We start from the raw sequence: 7,910 nt of genomic DNA on the forward strand, positions 1-7,910 counted from the left end.
TTGGTCATTAAGTAAGAAGAGAGGAGAGCACAGACTTGCCTTAAACATATATATGTATGTATTTTTTTTAAAGATTTTATTTATTTATTTGACAGAGGCAGCCAACGAGAGAGGGAACAGAAGCAGGGGGAGTGGAACAGGAAGAAGCAGGCTCCTAGTGGAGGAGCCTGATGTGGGGCTCGATCCCAGAATGCTGGGATCACGCCCTGAGCCAAAGGCAGACGCATAACGACTGCACCACCCGGGGGCCCCTGTATGTATATTTTTAATTGGAATTGACTTATCCCAGAACAGAGATGTCTCTATAAAACATGACCACAATTAAGCTTTTCTAAACATTACTAAATGCTCACCATGATAAATGTATTGACTATATTCCCTCTGCTGTACTCTTCATTTCTGTGACCTATTTACTTTATAACTGGAAGTTTGTACCTCTAATCTCCTTCACCTTTTTTACTATATACTATTGACTATTTTACATTTTTTGAAAAAGATTCATTTATTTGAGAGAGAGAGAGAGAGATTGGGGAGGGACAGAGGGAGAAGGAGAAACAAGCAGAATGGAGTACAACACAGGACTTGACCTCATGACCCTGAGATCATGACCTGAGCTGAAACCAAGAGTTGTACCCTTAACCAACTGTGCCACCCAGGTGCCCCTTGACTATTTTACTTTTTCATAATTTTATAGTGGCTCATTAGGCTAGCAAGGCTGTTTGAGAGTAATCATGTAGACGTATTTGTGAAAGAGCTAGTATATATGAAATAAGCGTGATTAAATACTTACAGTATAATAACTATCCAAAAGTACAAATGCCTGCTATATAGGTCCAATTAAAATACTGTCATCTAAACGGTGGACCTGCATGATATTCTCTAGAATATTAAGATATTCAAGATCCTTTCTATGTATATTGTGCCTACCATACCAAAGAGCAAGAGATTAGCATAGTCTTAAAGCTATGTGATCGATGTAAATGTAAACTGCCTTAGATCCTCCTCCTTGACCAGTATCAAAAGTAATACATTTTCCAGATCAACAGGACAAATCAAGTACCAGAGGCTATGTTGGTCTGTCCTAGTAGAGATACCACCTCCTCACAGAGACTGATTTGGTTCAACTTATGGTAGGCCATTAACAGTGACCATGGTCCCTATGGTTTTCTCAGGAGTTATAACAGTGAATTAAAATTTTTATAAGGGATGCCTTCTTTAAATAATTGAGAGTAGCACCTGCGTGCCTTAAATTTTTGAGTGTGTCGTATACTTTTCTGCTTCTACCTAGGTTCTAATATGGTTCCTTATTTACTATCTTGTCCAGTAGCAACAGAGTCACATGCTGCTTCTCAGACTTTCCTTATGTAATAGCTCTTACTTTACAAGACAGAGAACCAATTCAAGTAGCCTGCCAGCCAATAATTATATCCAGCCTGATTTTGTACTCTGGAACCCAGCAAGTGACCATAATATGGATCCGTGTCCTATAAGACCCACTATGATATGAACTGGGACCAGGTTGTCATTAATAATCTAGACTTTTTTACAACCTCACTTTAACAAGGGGCTTTGATAGCCTTTTGTGTTCTCTGTTGTCAATGTCAGCTGAACATCCAGTATCCAAAGACCTTAAAAAGATATTGGTATCCCTCTTTCCCTTATATATGTCTAGTTTTTCCGATGAATATATTTAGGTCCATTTGGCAAAGCTTTGGGTGAATAACTACTGAATAAGCTTATATGGCATTTCAGGCTTCTACTTCAATGCTGATGGCTTCCCTTTTAATCAATGGGCTTTATGTCTAAGAACTGACTCAGTTCTGGAAAATATTAGAGTGTGATTTTCTATTTTGATATCTGACATCAACCTTCTATTTGTCTCGATCACTTTGGGTTACTTAAGTCAAGCAACATACTTCATGACTGTTCATCTGTCTTGTCCTTAGGAACTCCTAGCTAATGGCAAGGCCTTTCTGACCTTATAGCCCTTATGCAATTATTCCTAGGTCCATATTATCTAGGACTTCCTAGAGAACATAATCAAATGGTATAGTCTCTGGTGTTGTATATAAATCAATTCTAGCAAGTTTAATTTTCTGAACCTTTTGAGCTCTTCCTCAGTACACTACCAAGGCAGTTCTGCAATCCACCTATTTAACCATAAGTGTTCCTTTTTTTTTCAATCTAAATTTCCAATTGTCCCATTCAACAGCTAACAGCATATAAATAGACAACATGTTCTTTTGCCAGAGTTATTGGAGAATTTTAAAAATCTGTCTTTTTTCCAGCTTTATATTCTTTTCTCTCTGGTCCAGTATCTATAAGGCATATTCCCAAACAAGTTATGGTGGTTATTGCCAGTATGTTAGCCAGATGCCACAGCCCTTTCACTGAATGATCATTTTCTTCCAGCAGCAGTGATAGCACTCCTCTCTAAAGGTTTTATAAAGATAACCTAGTTATCACACTAGAAACAATGCAAACAGTCTGAGGTAACATATGAGGAACACAAGCATCATGTAAGAGATCCACTTCATGTGAAGCCTTTGCTTAATTTCAATCAATGAGCAGATTTTCCTTAATGAGCAAAGATTTATGATCCCATGCCTTAAGAAGTATTAAAAGCTTCCATTTACCTATCTTGTATATATCCTGGGTAGTATTGGTCCCAGTGGAATTAGATACACATGGAACAGACTTGAACCCACTCACAGCTTGGAGCTGAGCTACTCAAGCCTAGATCAGATGAGTTGCAAGCAACTCACAGACTAATGTGTGTAAAATTAAATGGTTTGTACTCAAATCTCCTGAGTTTGGGAATGGCTTGTCATGCAGCAATATTGTTACAACAGCTGACTGTTACAGGATAGTATTCACTTCAGAAACTGAGCCATTAAATTAGCATATATCATTTCATATTTTCTCCCAAGAGTCTGGTTATGTTCTTACTTTAATATTTGCCAAACAATTGTGTCTATAAATCTTGAACAGAGTATCTGTAGTTGTTGTTTATAAGAAGTACTTTCCCATAAAAATTAATTTTCAACCAGCATATATTACAACAGAATGAAAGTACAGCAGTCATTTTTCCTAACTTGTTTTAGATTCTGACCAAATAACTAATCAACCAAAAAAATAACTAAATGGATGGATGAGTGAATGAATGACTGGATGGAATGTAAAAAAACTTTGTTTTTCTATAGACTTGCTTTTAAGTGTTGATCTACAGCTATTTAGTTTGTTCATTTTAGCAGACAATGTAACTCACTGAGATACAATTTTCCAACTCTATAACGGCAATAATCATACCAACTTCCCCAGAAGTGGTGTGACATTATAATGAAATATATATAAATTTGCATACCACATTACTTATCACAGAATCTGGAAAGCAACAGGCATCAATCAATGCAGGATTTCCCCCCCTTCTCTTACCCCTTCTATCACTATGTTTAAAGAAGAATAATACTAAACACTGGTATTTATATTATGACAATCTTCACAATCTTTGTTCCCTTAAGAAGAGAGAGAACATACATAGTCATTTTGATACCCCTATCTTAATTTTTGTTAGACTTGTCTAACATATTTTTAGTATGCTGTGCTGGCTTGTCTCATATGCATGAATAATTTGGGAAATCAAGATTCTTAAGAAAGTTACAAGGAAACCATCCACGTGTTGAATGCCAAAACGACAGATATTCTAGAAATGTGCACATGGGTGTTTATTTTGAAGTATTTAGGAGGTTTTTTTTGGCACTTTACATTGTGAAATATTAATCCGATTTTGCATGTTTTAAAAGACATTTTGGATAAACAATGGACATAAAATTGAAATGGAAACTTTAGCCAGGAGTCTAAAAGGACATTTTAAAAAGTGATTATCTGTTAATTTAGCTTTTATAAGCGTTGAAAATAGAATAAAATTTTTGAAAACAAGCAAAATTACTGGTGTAGACAGTTGTTGGTTCTTCCCTGACATATGTTTCTCTCCTCTTCCACCACTGATATTCAGATTTCCTATTGACAAACTCACTTTTTCATACTCAGCCATTTGGATTTGAAAGATTGTCCCCACCCTCAGTTCCAGAAAGGGGAGAGAATGAGGTTCTTGAGTGGTTTTAGCCTATCAGAAGATTATGCTACTAAGGCAACCAAGGAAATCTTTACTGGTGCTTCTAGGAGAAAAAAAAGTTTCTTCTTTTTAGGAAGTCACTGCAATAGCCTCTCATTACGTGGGAAAGAGGATATGACCTGGAGTATTCCTTTGTGAACCCAGGATAAACCTGCATGAAAATGGAATGAACCCAGAGAAAACAGAGTCAAGAAGTTGAGAAGGAGGGACTGAGCCCTGGTCATATGTCTTGGGTCTGGATCTAGTCTTACCTGAGGTCAGAGGTTTCCCTGGACTTTTAAGTTTGTTTTGTTTTTTTTGTTTTGTTTTGTTTTTTTTTTAAGATTTTATTAATTTATTTGACAGAGAGAGAGACAGCCAGCGAGAGAGGGAACACAAGCAAGGGGAGTGGGAGAGGAAGAAGCAGGTTCCCAGCAGAGCAAGGACCCCGACGAGGGCTCGATCCCAGGGACCTATGCGTTAACGACTGAGCCACCCAGGCACCCCTGGACTTTTATCTGAGGCTTATTTTCTATATCTTGCCGCATAGAGCAGACCGACTGATTTTTTTTAAAGAAACAACTTATTAATTTCTTAAATAATTACGTGAACTTTTTGTACTCATTTTGAGAAACTCAACATAACATGTAAATCTCAGTTTCTGGAATCTTTTCTGTGTGTGAATTCTGCTTTTGCTGTTTAATAGTTGACCTTGGATAAGTATCTCAGTTGAGGTGCTATAACAAAATATACAGACTGAGTGGCTTAGAAAGAAGAAAAAAATTATTTCTCACAGTTCAAGAGGCTAGAAGGGGAGATCAGGGTACTAGTATAGTTAGGTTCTGGTGAAGGCCTTCTTCTGGATTGCAAACTGCTGACTTCTGGTTGTTTCCTCACATGGTGGAAAGAGAGCAAGCTAGTTCTCTGGCCTTTTATTATAAGGGCACTGATCACATTCATGAGAGCTCTGCTCTCATGATATGATTACCTGCCAAAGGCTGTACCTCTAATACCTCTAATATGCTAGGGATTAGATTTCAAGATTTGAATTTGGGGGGGACAAAAACATTCAGTACATAACAGTTAGTAAATGAATATATGTGGTCTTCAGTTTTTCCATGTATATCATAGAGATAATAGTACCTACATCACAGGGTAGGGTTAAATAAGCTAGTATATGTAAAGCACTAATAAGATATGGCATATAGCACATCCAATAACTAGTAGCTATTATAATTATCATTGCTTTTAATAATTAGAACAATGTTTTACCGTATATATTGAGAGTCTTTTGATTGAATTTCTACATAACATGAGCATAACATATTCTCTTTAAATAAGATAAAATCTTAAAATAGATATCAATCCAAATATTCAAAAATTTCAACTATAAAAATTCAGTGAACCACCAAAGGAATTTAAAAATTTTCTTACCAAGACTATTGTATCATCAATACAGGAATATGTTAACAATAAGTAACTTCACTGGGTTGCACACGTAAAAGTCTCAATATAAGGAAAAAGTGAATTCCTGAAAATTTATTAGTGATTCTGTATATTGCATTGATGTACATATTAGTAAAAGGCAGGCTAGGGTATATTGAAACAATTTCAAAATATCACGGGCTAAAACAAACAAAAGTTAGATTCTTGAATTTTCAACAACTTTTTATTTTTATTTTTTTTTTATTTTTTTTTTAAGATTTTATTTATTTATTCGACAGAGAGACAGCCAGCGAGAGAGGGAACACAAGCAGGGGGAGTGGGAGAGGAAGAAGCAGGCTCATAGCGGAGGAGCCTGATGTGGGGCTCGATCCCAGGACTCCGGGATCACGCCCTGAGCCGAAGGCAGATGCTTAGCCACTGTGCCACCCAGGCGCCCCTTCAACAACTTTTTAATGGCCCACACAACTCCCTAGGTCAATTGTCCTCTATAAGGTGACTTAGCAAATTAGTTTGTTTTGATCTCATAGCTTGAGAATTTCAGTGAAAGTCCAACACACTAGTTACAGTGAGGAAAAGGAAAAATTAGGGAAATGTCACTTCCACTTTCATTATATATTTCATAACTAAGCACATGATCCTTCCTAATAGCAAAGTACCTAAGAAATTCAGTCTCGCTTATGCCACAGAAAGAAAGGAGAAGGGGATGCTTTCAAGCACTAATTTACATCTATAAATTAAAAAGTAAAAATGAAATTATTTATAATCTCTAATGAAAATGCAATGTTTTATACATTACAATAAAAAGCTCATAATTTTAGAATTACAAATTAAACATGATCAATATAAATATAAATGAATAATCCTATATCTGAAAATACCATAATTTGTCTTGAAGAAGGTGTGAGCTTAGCTGCCTAAGCTATAGTCATTATTGCTTAGAAATTTGCTATCATCTTTCCACCCTTAATCTTTTTTGTTTAACTGTTTTATTGTACATTTCACAATTCTCTTCTTTCTTTCTTTTTTCAGATTTTATTTATTTATTCCTCTCTCAGAGAGAGAGACATAAATAGCACAAGCAAGGGGAGCAGCAGGCAGAAGGAGAAGCAGGCTCTCTGCTGAGCAGGGAGCCCGATGTGGGACTCAATTCCAGGACCCTGGGATCATGACCTAAGCTGAAGGCAGACACTTAACTGACTGAACCAACCAGGCGCCCCAGACAATTTTCTTATTTCTTAAAAGAGGTTTCCTTCAAAATCTTTGAGCCACAATATCTGATAAAATTGTTTTATTTTTTTTATTAGAACCTCTCTGGGAAGGCATCAACACTACAGATTAAATCAGTAAATTCTAAGACACAATAAAAGATGTGTAATTCATTATCATAACTGAGAAACAAGAACAATAAGTGATAGGTAATCCTGGAGCAAAAGAGGTCATGCTCTGAACTCCTTGGCATCTAGGATTCTACAAGAATGAGTACTTTTTCTATCTGTTGGTCTCGGATATACACTTAACAACAACCACAGTCAAAGAGGTTTTTCTTCTGACCATAGCTCCAACCTCTAATTTGGCCTGGAGCAGAGTTGATGAAGGCTGGAAACTATTAGCTTGAGGTTTCCATTACCAATTTCATATTCATTATTTACTCAAAATTCCTTTAAGAACATTTATTTGAGTCCCAAAATGATTGAATCCCAAAATGGGACAGAGTCACTGAAAATTCTATTAACTTCAATTATTTTATAATAATTGCAGCACCTATAATGTCATCTCAGTTCAAAGAATAAAAAGCACACTAGAATAATGTCTTTAATTTTCTTTTTAACATCCACACTCTAAAAAATATATATATTCACCATCACAGTTTTCTGGAAGAGACAATTATGAGACAATTATTTTCTTTTTTATTTATTTATTTTTTTAAAGAGAATGAATACATAGTTTAAATTTATCCTCAGTCAAAGATAGGACAGAGTCAATGTTTGACTGATGAAATCTTCCTTCATCAATTGACAATGTGACTCCAAAAAACTAAAGCAAAAATGGGAACATTTATTCTGTATAGTTATTGTTACTGACAATGACAGGAAGGTATATAACACAGAATAAATATTTTTATAGTGAAAGGAATAAAATACTAGAATTTTTTCAGAAATATGGAGGCTTGAGTTTGACGTGAATGAGTAATCCTCCCTCTGTAACATAAAACAGTAGCCAAAGGAGGAAAACTAATAACGCAGGAAGGCTTTTTATAATAATAAAAAATTATTGCAAATGACAGAAAACTCAACATTTTAAAAGTCTTTAATGAAAATACCAGTGTTAGCAAAACAGTGGAAGAAACAGA

This window comes from Ailuropoda melanoleuca, chromosome 1, assembly GCF_002007445.2.
Source record: "Ailuropoda melanoleuca isolate Jingjing chromosome 1, ASM200744v2, whole genome shotgun sequence".
Taxonomy (NCBI): Eukaryota; Metazoa; Chordata; class Mammalia; order Carnivora; family Ursidae; genus Ailuropoda; species Ailuropoda melanoleuca.